This window comes from Bos mutus, chromosome 7 (assembly GCF_027580195.1).
Source record: "Bos mutus isolate GX-2022 chromosome 7, NWIPB_WYAK_1.1, whole genome shotgun sequence".
Taxonomy (NCBI): Eukaryota; Metazoa; Chordata; class Mammalia; order Artiodactyla; family Bovidae; genus Bos; species Bos mutus.
The window spans coordinates 70,782,386-70,795,729 of NC_091623.1; the positions used below are offsets into that span (position 1 = coordinate 70,782,386).

A 13,344-nucleotide genomic window follows, 5' to 3' on the forward strand; every position below is an offset into this window, starting at 1 on the left:
GCAGGTGCCTGAAGACCAAGGCTGTCTTCTTCCACATGGCCTATGACCACCTAATGGCATTCTTTTTTTTTTCACTTAAACTCCATGGAGCTTAAGTCAAAGTCAAAAGCAAAACTAATCTTGGATTTATTATCAAGAAACATTCTGCATTTGTAACTGTGTTTCCTTGGTCATAGAGTTTATTTTAAATAGCATGTTGAACAGGATTAAACACATGAAGCCAAATCACTGATGATTATGTAAATTACTAGTAATTTAAGAGTCTATAAAGTATACACAAAAGCTATAAGACATTTTGTTTAAAACCTAAGAGCATATAATTGTGGATTTGTAAAAAAGGCATTTAGACATTTAATGACCTTAAAATAATAAACAAACAAATAATTTTTTAAAAACAAAACATTCCACTCAGTGACTGCTTTACTTCAACAAGTGATTAAAGCAATGGCAACCCACTCCAGTATTCTTGCCGGGAGAATTCCATGGACAGAAGAGCCTGGCAGGCTACAGTCCATGGGGTCGCAAAGAGTTGGACGTGACTGAGAGACTGTCACTCACTCACTCTCTTGCTCTAGTTTTTAAAACTGTGTTCAACTTAACCCACCTAATTCAAGACTTTACAAAGGATGCAAAAAACAGTTGTAAGGTCTCTTGTCCATACTATTGTATGGACAAGGTCTCTTGTCATTTACTCTAGGACCCACCAGACACAATATTCATAAAATTGCTTTTCATTTTATTATGCATTACACTTGTACATCTTTTGATGCAGTTATTAGAAAATACTGTATAACTAGGAAAAGAAGAGAACCAGACGCATTTGTACAGTAAATGGAGTATTTCAATTAGGAACAGGAGTCCACCCAGATGGGACCACATCATCAGTGGAACAAAGCATGTTATCAAAAGTAGGGAAATTTAGAAACATACCCTTCTCAAACAGATTCACAAAGTATTTGTATTTTATAGGAGCGAGGGGCAGATATACTACAGTAAACCAAAATTAAGAATATTTAGGAAACAAAACTCAACATTAAACACATGGCCAAAAACTCCCCAGGTTTTTAAACTCCATTCAACATGACTCTTATTTCATCCAAAAAAAAAAGATGAACTGAACACCGTGAAGATGCCCAGTACACAGGGTATAAGTGGCTGCATAAAGCATAATCTTCAGGTCAGAGTTCATAGACCAGTAGAGGCGACCCGCCTGCTCACTGATCATTATAGTAGTAGTAGTAGTTTAGTCGCTAAGTCGTGTCCGACCCTTGTGACCCATGAACTGTAGCCTATCAGGCTCCTATGTCCATGGGATTCTCCAGGCAAGAATACTGGAGTGGATTGCCATTTGGGCAAGAATACTGGAGTGGGTTGCCATTCCCTTCTCCAGGAGATCTTCCCGACCCAGGGATTGAACCCAGGTCTCCTGCGTTGGAGGCAGACGCTTTACTGTCTGAGCCACCAGGGAAGTCACTGATCATTATAACACAATGCAAAAACCGGTACAAAAGAGACATAAACAGGATAGAGTAGAGGCACAGGACAGAGCACGAACAATTCTACCCGGGGCCGCTAGCCTGTGATTTGCAGAGAACCGAGTGTCTGAGCTGGGTGCTGCCTGGGTTCCCTGTCTACAGGGCAGACACGGCCCCAGACTACAGAACAACAGGGACAAAGACAGAGGCTCAGAACTGATACGAAACATTTGTGTGACCTTCATAAACTGGCGGGAGGTGAGGCTTGCTGAGTCTTGGGAGAGGGGAGAAAGGTGGGGGCATTGTTGAGAGGAGGTGAAGAGGCAGACTGGGATGAGATCAGGAAGGGGCTTTTCTTACCCTTACCCACAACTCTAAGCTTTGGGCTGTAGAGGGCCAAGAGGCAACGGGAAGGCAAACTCAGAAGAGGGCGTGGAGGGACACCATGAGGGAGAGGCTCCTCTAGAGGGCCAAGGTGACACTGCCACAGGGGAGATGGAGGAGGCAGGGAACAGGGACCTGGGGCCACAGACATTTCCCATAAATCGTGGCACCCCAGTTGAGGAAGAAACAATGAGCATCTTGTGATTTATGTCAGGAACCTGGGTGGATGGTGGTACCCAGACTCAAAGATACAGAGGGCAAAAAAATGTTGCTTGTTTCTGGAAAAGAGAAAGAAAGGAGGCAATGAAATCAGTTTGGGGCCTCCTGAATTTAGGTACCTACAGAGTATCAAGACAGACACCATTAAGAAGACACAGAGAGTGACGCCAAATGGACGACGATGGAGGAGGGTGCCGTGTTTCCCTCAAGGCCATGGTCAGACAGAACAGGAACAGATACGCAAGATACCCTAGGGGAGAGGACGGAGGGTCAAGATCCTGAAAGAAATATGTAGAGCCCAAGGGGCAATGACAGGAGACAAAGTCAGGGGAGTCAGAGGCCAGGTAAACCTCAGTACGGAACAGTACGGAACAAAGCCACCAGAGGAGCAACACGGGGAATGTAATTGCTTTACGGCGAGTTAATATAATTGTGAATATAAGTGCTTTAAAGCAACAAGGAGAACGTGGGCAGTAGGGGACGAGGCCAATCATTCCTGAATTCCAAGACCACTTATTATCTCTTTGCATTTTGTCCTTAACCATATACTGGTTTTTGCTGTTATAACTGCAGTATCTTCAAATAGCCTATATTCCAAAGGAAAGAAATTACTTTTGATGTATCCTGTACATTCTCCTTAGTGTCACCCACAGTACAAGGCATAAAGGAGGAACAACAAGTATTAGTTAAATGAAAAAAAAACAAGTTATATTTCAAGAATTTCAAAACTTAAGTAGTATGGAATCAGTTCAGTTCAGTTCAGTTCAGTTGCTCAGTCGTGTCTGACTCATTGCAACCCCATGAATCGCAGCACCCCATGAACCCCAGGCCTCCCTGTCCATCACCAACTCCCGGAGTTCACTCAGACTCAAGTCCATCAAGTCGGTGATGCCATGCAGCCATCTCATCCTCTGTTGTCCCCTTTTCCTCCTGTCCCCAATCCCTCCCAGCATCAAAGTCTTTTCCAATGAGTCAACTCTTCGCATGAGGTGGCCAAAGTACTGGAGTTTCAGCTTTAGCATCATTCCTTCCAAAGAAATCCCAGGGCTGATCTCCTTCCGAATGGACTGGGTGGATCTCTTTGCAGTCCAAGGGACTCTCAAGAGTCTTCTCCAACACCACAGTTCAAAAGCATCAATTCTTCGGCGCTCAGCCTTCTTCACAGTCCAACTCTCACATCCATACACGACCACTGGAAAAACCATAGCCTTGACTAGACGGACGTTTGTTGGCAAAGTAATGTCTCTGCTTTGGAATATGCTATCTAGGTTGGTCATAACTTTCCTTCCAAGGAGTAAGCGTCTTTTAATTTCATGGCTGCAATCACCATCTGTATTCATTTTGGAGCTCCCAAAAATAAAGTCTGACACTGTTTCCACTGTTTCCCCATCTATTTGCCATGAAGGATGGGACCAGACGCCATGATCTTAGTTTTCTGAATGTTGAGCTTTAAGCCAACTTTTTCACTCTCCTCTTTCACTTTCATCAAGAGGCTTTTTAGTTCCTCTTCACTTTCTGCCATAAAGGTGCTGTCATCTGCATATCTGAGGTTATTGATATTTCTCCCAGCAATCTTGATTCCAGCTTGTGTTTCTTCCAGCCCAGCGTTTCTCATGATGTACTCTGCATATAAGTTAAATAAGCAGGGTGACAATATACAGTCTTGACGTACTCCTTTTCCTATTTGGAACCAGTCTGTTGTTCCATGTCCAGTTCTAACTATTGCTTCCTGACCTGCATATAGGTTTCTCAAGAGGCAAGTCAGGTGGTCTGGTATTCCCATCTCTTTCAGAATTTTCCACAGTTTATTGTGATCCACACAGTCAAAGGCTTTGGCATAGTCAATAAAGCAGAAACAGATGTTTTTCTGGAACTCTCTTGCTTTTTCCATGATCCAGCAGATGTTGGCAATTTGATCTCTGGTTTCTCTGCCTTTTCTAAAACCAGCTTGAACATCTCAAAGTTCACGGTTCACGTATTGCTGAAGCCTGGCCTGGAGAATTTTGAATATTACTTTACTAGCGTGTGAGATGAGTGCAATTGTGTGGTAGTTTGAGCATTCTTTGGCATTGCCTTTCTTTGGGATTGGAATGAAAACTGACCTTTTCCAGTCCTGTGGCCACTGCTGAGTAGTATGGAATAGTTCCTCATAATAAAAACTAGCATATGTAAGACAGCTAGTGGGAACCTCCTTTAAACCAAAAGAAGCTCAGCTCAGGACTCTGTGATGACCCAGAGGGGTAGGATGGAGGTGGAGTGGGAAGGAGGGATATATGTGTACATACAGCTGATTCACTTCATTATACAGCAGAAACAAACAACACTGTAAAGCAATTATATTCCAATACATAGTTTTTTCTTAAGTATCCAGGTCTTTTTCTCACTCAAAAAAAAAAAAAAAAACAACAGTCAAGATGCTGGAGGAGCCGGTGGACATGGAGTATGTCTCTCTCCACGGATGCATCAGGGGTATATCTTCAGATGCAGATCTCGCAGAAAACCAGCTGGGTACTGTCAGGAGCCTCTGACCATCAAAAAGGAAGATATAACTCCACTCAAAACTCAGTAAGACGAAGGAAGGAAGGGAAAAGGAGGAGGAGAATGAATAAGACTTGACCTGCACCTGGGGGGTGAGGAACTGAAGCAGGGGTCAGATCCCCACATGGGGGCATCGGTTGGGACAGAGGGGAAGCATCTGAGACTGCTGGAGACTGGAGCAGCTCACTTGTGACCATCTGAATGGAGTGAGAACCACACAGAAAATCTGTGCCACAGCCCTACATACTCTGGACAGGGACACAAAGCCGCCGGAATGCACGGTGGCTGGGAGCTAGAGGAGCATGGGGATTGGACAGCAATCCCAGGGCAAGAACTGCTGTTGGCTGTGGGGACAAAGTCCACGGTGGGGAGTGTTTTTGGAGGAATGCTGGGCAGCCATGGAGGCAGGGCGCCACTGCTGAGTCATGTGCAGGGATGAAACCATCACTGTAGCTTCTCTCTCTGCAAACACCAGCACTGGCAGCCAACCAGTAGACAAAATCCCTAGACAGGGGGGCCCTTTGAGTGCCTGAGGCAGTGAGCAATAGAGTAGGGCCTAGTCAGGGAGGCCCTATAAGCACTAGCTGCCAGAAGCTAGAAGAGAATTCTAATAGTGCCATATCTCTTGCACCTGCGGCTGCTGGCTTCCCTGCACACCTGGTGCTGCTGGGGTTCCCGTGATCCAAGCAGCTGCACTACCTCCATGCTCAGTCCTCACTGGGGCAGACCCAAGCCCTCCAGGGCTGCCTCAGGAGCAAACTCCTGTGGATGATCCACATGCAGATGTAGGGATAAAACCACAAACGAGCTTCAGAGGAAGAGTGACTAAGAGGATCGAAAACCTTTTCACCAGCTGTATAAGCTGCACATTAAATCCACATGATCTAGCAGGTAGACTCTATGTCTATGGACTACATAAAATGACAGTGAGTATTCACACAAAAGAAAAAGCCCTAGCTCTCGCAGCTGTGAACACTGGACACAAGAACATGCAGGAGTAGGGCTAGATTAGAGCCTGAGCTGTCCTTACAGCAGGTCCAGAGACCAGCTGCCACAGTACTGGAGGGCCTCCTAGGGAGGCAGAGGTGGGCTGTGGCTCACAATGGGGGAAAGGACAGTGACAGCTGGGGCCCAAGAAAAACATTTATTATTCTTCTTGTATTTTGATTCATTCTGTAGTTGGTTCCGGATATTTTTTCCCTCTCTTCTTTTTTTCTTGTTGCTGTGGCTATTGTTTCATTCCTGTTATCTCATTGAGGCTTTTGAGAACTTTTTTGGTTTTGTTTTTAATCACATTTTTAATTTTCTTTGTATATTTCCACTTCTACTTTGGCTTTCTGTGTTTCTGTGGTTCTTTTTTTCTTTATTTTTTGCTGTTGTTCTTTTCTTGTTGCAGTTATTCTTTAATATATACAGATCTTTTTAATATACTTCTGTTTAACTTTGTTTTTCTTTTTTTTTCTTCTATTTTTCATATTTGTTTTGTTTTCCTTGCTTTATTCCTCATTTGGCACTCTGCCTTTGTCTTTTTTTTCTGTTTTGTGTTTTAATTAGTTTTGTTTTTAATTGGCTGATATCATTTTTGGTTTCCTTTGCTCACTGACTCACTCTCTTGAACTTTGCTTTCTTTGGTCTGTTTTAGGTGGGGGTGTGTGTGTATGCGTGTGTATGCTCCTGTGTGTATTATGTTCCTTTGCTTTTGTTTCTACTATTTGTCTGATTTTACTTTTACCATTTGTCTGGGGTTCATTTTTGTTTCCTGTTTTTTGTTTGTTTGTTGTTTTTTGTTTGTTTTAATCCCCTTTACTGCCATAACAAATGGCTTGTGGGATCTTGATTCCTCAATCACAGGTGGAACCTGAACCTCTGGGGTGGGAGTCCTGAGTCCAGGACACCAGACTGCTGGAGACTTCCTGATCCCAGGGAGTATTAATCAGTGGGAACTCCCACAAAGACCTCCACCTGTATCCAAGACTTGGCACCACCCATCTGCTGGCATCACCCAGAGCAGGATGCCTCACCCAAACCACAAGCAAGACAGGAATACAAACCCAATCATTAGCAGACAGGCTTCCCACAGACACCCCAGAACATAATCACCTCACACAGCCCTGCCCATCAGCGGGAAGAAAAATTCAACCTCTTCCCACCAGGACGCAGGCACAAGGCCCTCCCAACAAGAAGCCGACACAAGCCACTGAACTAACCACGCCCACCAAGGGCAGAGACCAAAAGCAAGAGGAGCTGTGACCCTATAGCCTGGGGAAAGGAGACGCCAAGCACAGTAAAAGTTAGACAAACGAAAATAGAGAGAAATACTGTGCAAATGAAGGAACAAGGTAAAAACCCACAAGATCAAATAAATGAAGACAAAATAGGCAAACTACCTGAAAAAAAAAAATCAGAGTAATGATAATAAAGATGATCCAAAATCTCAAAAACAGAATGGAGAAAATCATTTAACACATTTAACAAGAAACTAGAAGAAATAAAGAAAAAGCAAACAGTGATAAATAACACAATTAGTAAAATTAAAATTTTTTTCTAGAAAAAAACCAATAACACAATAACTGAGGCAGAAGTATAGGAATGCTAGAAGAAGAGAAAAAGAACAGATATGAAAATTTTTTGCAAGAGATTATAGTCAAAAACTTTCCTAACATGGGAAAGGAAATAGTCAAATCCAAGAAGCAGAGAGTCCCATACAGGATAAACCCAAGGAAAAACATACTGAGACACATATTAATCAAACTAACAAGATACTATAAAAGAATTACTAGAGCTTATCAGTGAATTTAGTAAAGTCTCGGGATACAAAAGCAATAAACAGAAATCCTTTGCATTCCCATACACTAGCAATGAAAAATCAGAAAGAGAAATTAAGAAATCAATTCCATTCACTACTGCAACAAAAAGAATAAAATACCCAGGAATAAACCTACCTAAAGAGACAAAAGACCTGAATAAAAAAAAACTATAAGATAGTGATGAAAGAAAGCAAAGCCGACATAAACAGATACACCATGTTCCTGGACTGGAAATATCAATATTGTGAAAACAACTATACTGCCCAAAGCAATCTACAGATTCAATGCAATCCCTATCAAATTACCAATGACATTTTTCACAGAACTATAACAAAAAATTTCACACCTCGTATTGAAACACAAAAGACTCCAAATAGCCAAAGCACTCTTGAAAATGAAAAATGGAGGTGGAGGAATCAGCCTTCCTGACTTCAGGCTATACTACAAAAATACAGTCATTGAGACAGTACGGTACTGGCACAAAAACAGAAATACAGAGCAATGGAGCAAGACAGAAGCCCAGAGATACACCCATACCCTAGGAGCACCTTATCTTTGACAAAGGAGGCAAGAATATCCAATTGACAAAAGAGTCTCTTCAATAAGTGGTGCTGAGAAAACTAGACAGCTATATGTAAAATAATGAAATTAGTACACTTCTTTGGAGAAGGCAATGGCACCCCACTCCAGTACTCTTGCCTGGAAAATCCCATGGATGGAGGACCCTGGTAGGCTGCAGTCCATGGGGTCGCTAAGAGTCAGACACGACTGAGCGACTTCACTTTCACTTTTCACTTTTATGCATTGGAGAAGGAAATGGCAACCCACTCCAGTGTTCTTGCCTGGAGAATCCCAGGGATGGGGGAGCCTGGTGGGCTGCCGTCTATGGGGTCGCACAGAGTTGGACATGACTGAAGCGACTTAGCAGCAGCAGCAGCAGTACACTTCTTAACACTATGCACAATAAAACCCCAAAATGGATTAGAGATCTAAATGTAATACCAGAAACTATAAAACTCTTAGAGGAAAATATATGCAGAACACTCTTTGACATAAATCTCAGAAGATCCTCTTTGACCCACTTCCCAGAGTAAAGGAAATAAATGCAAAAATAAACAAATGGGACCTAATTAAACTTAAAAGCTTTTGCACAACGAAGGAAACTATAAGCAAGGTGAAAAGACAGCCTTCAGAATGGGAGAAAATAATAGCAAACAAAGCAACTGACAAAGAATTAATCTCAAAAATATACAAGCAGCTCATGCAGCTCAATTCCAGAAAAATAAACGACCCAATCAAAATACAGGCCAAAGAACTAAATAGACATTTCTCCAAAGAAGACATACAGATGGCTAACAAACACATGAAAAGATGCTCAAAATCATTCATTATCAGAGAAATGCAAATCAATACCAATATGAGGTACCATTTCACGCCAGTCAGAATGGCTGCGATCCAAAAGTCTACAAGCAATAAATGCTGGAGAGGGTGTGGAGAAAAGGGAACCCAATTACACTGTTGGTGGGAACGCAAACTAGTACAGCCACTATGGAGAACAGCGTGGAGATTTCTTTAAAAAATGGAAATACAACTGCCATATGACCCGGCAATCCCATTACTGGGCATATACACTGAGTAAACCAGAATTGAGACACATGTACCCCAGTGTTCATTGCAGCACTGTTTACAATAGTTAGGACATGGAAGCAACCTAGATGTCCATCAACAGACGAATGGATAAGAAAGTTGTGGTACATACACACAACGGAATATTACTCAGCTATTACAAAGAACACATTTGAGTCCATTCTAATGAGGTGGATGAAACTGGAGCCTATTATACAGAGTGAAGTAAGTCAGACAGAAAAACACCAGTACGGTATATTAACGCATATACATGGAATTTAGAAAGATGGTTAACGACAACCCTATATGTGAGACAGCAAAAGAGAAACAGATATAAAGAACAGACTTTTGGACTTGGAGAAAGTGGGATGATTTGCGAGAGTATCACTGAAACATGTACATTACTATATGTGAAATAGATGACCAGTCCAAGTTCGATGAATGAAACAGGGCACTCAAAGCCAGTGCACTGGGACAACCCAGAGGGAGGGGTTGGGGGGAGGTGGGAGGGGAGTCTGGGGCGGGGGGACACATGTATACTAATGGCTGATTCATGTCAATGTATGGCAAAACCCACAATATTGTAAACTAATTAGCCTCCAATTAAAATTAACTAATTTTTAAAAATCTACAAACAATAAATGATGGAGAGGATATGAAGAAAAGGCAACCCTCTTGCACTGTTAGTAGGAATATAAACTGATAAGCCACTATGGAGAACAGTATGGAGCTCTCTTAAAAAACTAGGAATAAAGCTACCATGCTGCTGCTGCTGCTAAGTCGCTTCAGTCGTGTCCGACTCTGTGGGACCCCATAGACGGCAGCCCACCAGGCTCCGCTGTCCCTGGGATTCTCCAGGCAAGAACACTGGAGTGGGTTGCCATTTCCTTCTCCAATGCATGAAAGTGAAAAGTGAAAGTGATGTCGCTCAGTCGTGTCTGACCCTCATGGACTGCAGCCTACCAGGCTCCTCCGTCCATAGGATTTTCCAGGCAAGAGTACTGAAGTGGGGTGCCACTGCCTTCTCCAAAAGCTACCATACGACCCAGCAATTCCACTACTGGACATATACCCTCAAAAAATCACAATTCTAAAAAACACATGTGCCCCAATCAGGCTTCCCTGATGTCTCAGTGGTAAAGAACCTGCTTGCCAATGCAGGAGACATGCCTTCAGTCCCTGGATCAGGAAGATCCCGTGGAGAAGGAAACGGCAACCCACTCCAGTATTCTTGCCTGGGAAATCCCATGGATAGAGGAGCCTGGTGGGCTACAGTCCATGGGATCAGAAAGACTCAGACATGATTTAGCAACTAAACATCACCACCACCACCCCAATGTTCATTACAGCACTATTTACAATAGCCAGGACATGGAAGCAACCTAGATGTCCATCAACAGATGAATGGATAAAGAAGTGCTACATATATGCAATGGAATATTACTCAGCCATAAAAAAGAACAAATCTGAGTCAGTTCTAGTGAGGTGGATGAACCTACCACCTGGTATACAGAGTGAACTAAGATCATGGCATCTGATCCCATCACTTCATGGCAGATAGTTGGGGAAGCAATGGAAACAGTGACAGACTTTATTTTCTTGGGCTCCAAAACTACTGCAGATGATGACTGCAGCCATGAAATTAAAAGATGCTTGCTCCTTGGAGGAAAAGCTATGACCAACCTAGACAACACATTAAAAAGCAGAGACATCACTTTGTTGACAAAGGTCTGTCTAGTCAAAGCTATGGCTTTTCCGGTAGTCATATATCAATGTGAGAGTTGGACCATAAAGAAAGCTGAGTGCTGAAGAATTTCTGTTTTTGAACTATGGGGTTGGAAAAGAGAGTACCTTGGACTGCAAGCAGATTTAACCAGTCCATCCTAAAGGAATTCAGTCCTGAATATTCATTGGAAGGACTGATGCTGAAGCTCCAATACTTCGGCCACCTGATGTGAAGAACTGACTCATTGGAAAAGACCCTGATGCTGGGAAAGATTGAAGGCAGGAGGAGAAGGGGACGACAGAGGATGAGATGGCTGGATGGCATCACTGACTCGATGGACATGAGTTAGAGCAAGCTCCAGGAGTTGGTGATGGACAGGGAGGCCTGGTGTGCTGCAGTCCATGGAGTCACAAAGAGTTGGACGTGACTCAGCAACTGAACTGAATACAAAGTGATGTAAGGAGAAAAACAAATATTGTATATCATCGCATATATACGGAATCTAGAAAAATGGTATTGATGAACCTATTTGCAGGGCAGCAACAGACACACAGACACAGAGAACAGACTTGTGGGCACAGTGGGAGAAGAAGAGGGTGGGATGAACTGAGAGAGGAGCACTGAGATGTGTACCTTACAGAACTGAAATTTGAACATGTGTACGTTCCAATGCAAAGACTTGTGTTTTCCCTGCTTCTAATTTTTAAAGAAGGTTTTGTATTTCACATTTTTAAAAACTGCTTCTACTAAGGCCCTTATTTTTTTTTTCCCCACTTGTGAGTAAATCATTCTTTAAAAAGTTTCCCCTTCCTCTGCTATGAGGATTATCCTTAGAAGAGCATATGCTGTCCTCAAGATTTCATTGAATTCCTTCACCATTGTCAGAAGCACCCAACAAAAAGTGAAGCTCAAGTAACTGCTGAAGGAATTTTATATTACTCAACAGAAGCATAATCAATAGACTATATGTGAAGACTTTTTTTTCCTGGTGCAGCAATAAAATTTCCATTGACCTCATGATAGTTGAAGAAATAAATCCACTGAAGTTAGAAGTTAGTGATGGAGCATCTGATGCCAGAAATCTACCAACAGCAAGGGATACACCGTGCTAACTCCAAAGTCATCATGACAGCTCCCAGATGGACACTGATGACCATTGCAGGGCAAGAGCAGAGACCAGGTTACTTCAGACAAAGCAGAGGCTGGCAGGAGGTGCTGAAAGTTAATCCAGCAGGAATGGCAAAGAGAAAAGTTCTCACACCTAGAAGAAGTTCTCGAAAATGGGCAGCATAGCCCACCACCAATAATGTCTATACATGAAGCCTCTAGCCACCAAATAACATGTACACATCCACCAATGGATGGGATCCACTTTTAAGGTTCTTTGACTCCAACTCCCAGACTTCGATTTGGAAACTGCCCCATCACCACATTTGGCCCACTTGCTTGGTAACAAAAAGCTCTTCAGTTCAGTTCAGTCGCTCAATCGTGTTTGACTCTTTGCGACCCCATGAATCGCAGCACGGCAGGCTGTCCGTCACCATCTCCCAGAGTTCATTCAGATTCACGTCCATAGAGTCAGTGATGCCATCCAAGCCATCTCATCCTCTGTTGTCCCCTTCTCCTCCTGCCCCCAATCCCTCCCAGCATCAGAGTCTTTTCCAATGAGTCAACTCTTCGCATGAGGTGGCCAAAGTACTGGAGTTTCAGCTTCAGCATCATTCCTTCCAAAGAAATCCCAGGGCTGATCTCCTTCAGAATGGACTGGTTGGATCTCCTTGCAGTCCAAGGGACTCTCAAGAGTCTTCTCCAACACCACAGTTCAAAAGCATCAGTTCTTCAGCACTCAGCTTTCTTCATAGTCCAACTCTCACATCCGTACATGACCACTGGAAAAACCATAGCCTTGACTAGACGAACCTTTGTTGGCAAAGTAATGTCTCTGCTTTTGAATATGTTATCTAGGTTGGTCATAACTTTTTTTCCAAGGAGTAAGCATCTTTTAATTTCATGGCTGCAGTCACCATCAGTGATTTTAGAGCCCCCCAAAATAAAGTCTGACACTGTTTCCACTGTTTCCCCATCTATTTGCCATGAAGTGATGGGACCAGATGCCATGATCTTCGTTTTCTGAATGTTGAGCTTTAAGCAACAATAAAAGTCCTGCTTGGTAACGAAAAGTCCTGGTAATTCACAGCTCTGGTCTATAAACCTGAAGGGTGTTTGAAATTATTAATGTCCAGGCCTTCAACCTGACCAATTGCACCAGAGTTTCTGGGCAGAAAACAGTATAAACAGACACATCCATAGTCATTAAGATTTGACAGATATTTACATTTTTCCATACTGACTTTGATTTCACTTTTTCCTCTAAGAAATGAAATGCTATTGATTCATCAGAACCCATATTTAACCTTCACATTACCACCACCCCCTTCCTTCCTTGACCTGTGCTCTGCCATAAATACACAACTGGGAGTGCTGGTGGACTGACCAGAGCCTGCCTCTGACCCCAGGCACACGGCCAGCTGCACAGAACCTGGGTTCTGATTACTATTTAAAAATGGAA

At 42.9% G+C, this 13,344-nt stretch overlaps 1 protein-coding gene across 1 annotated transcript in view; it reads right to left on the reverse strand.

The window, feature by feature from the left end:
* The window catches only part of SNX24 (sorting nexin 24), a 178,379-nt gene that overhangs the window by 116,809 nt on the left and 48,226 nt on the right, over positions 1–13,344 (reverse strand). The window lies entirely within an intron of this gene.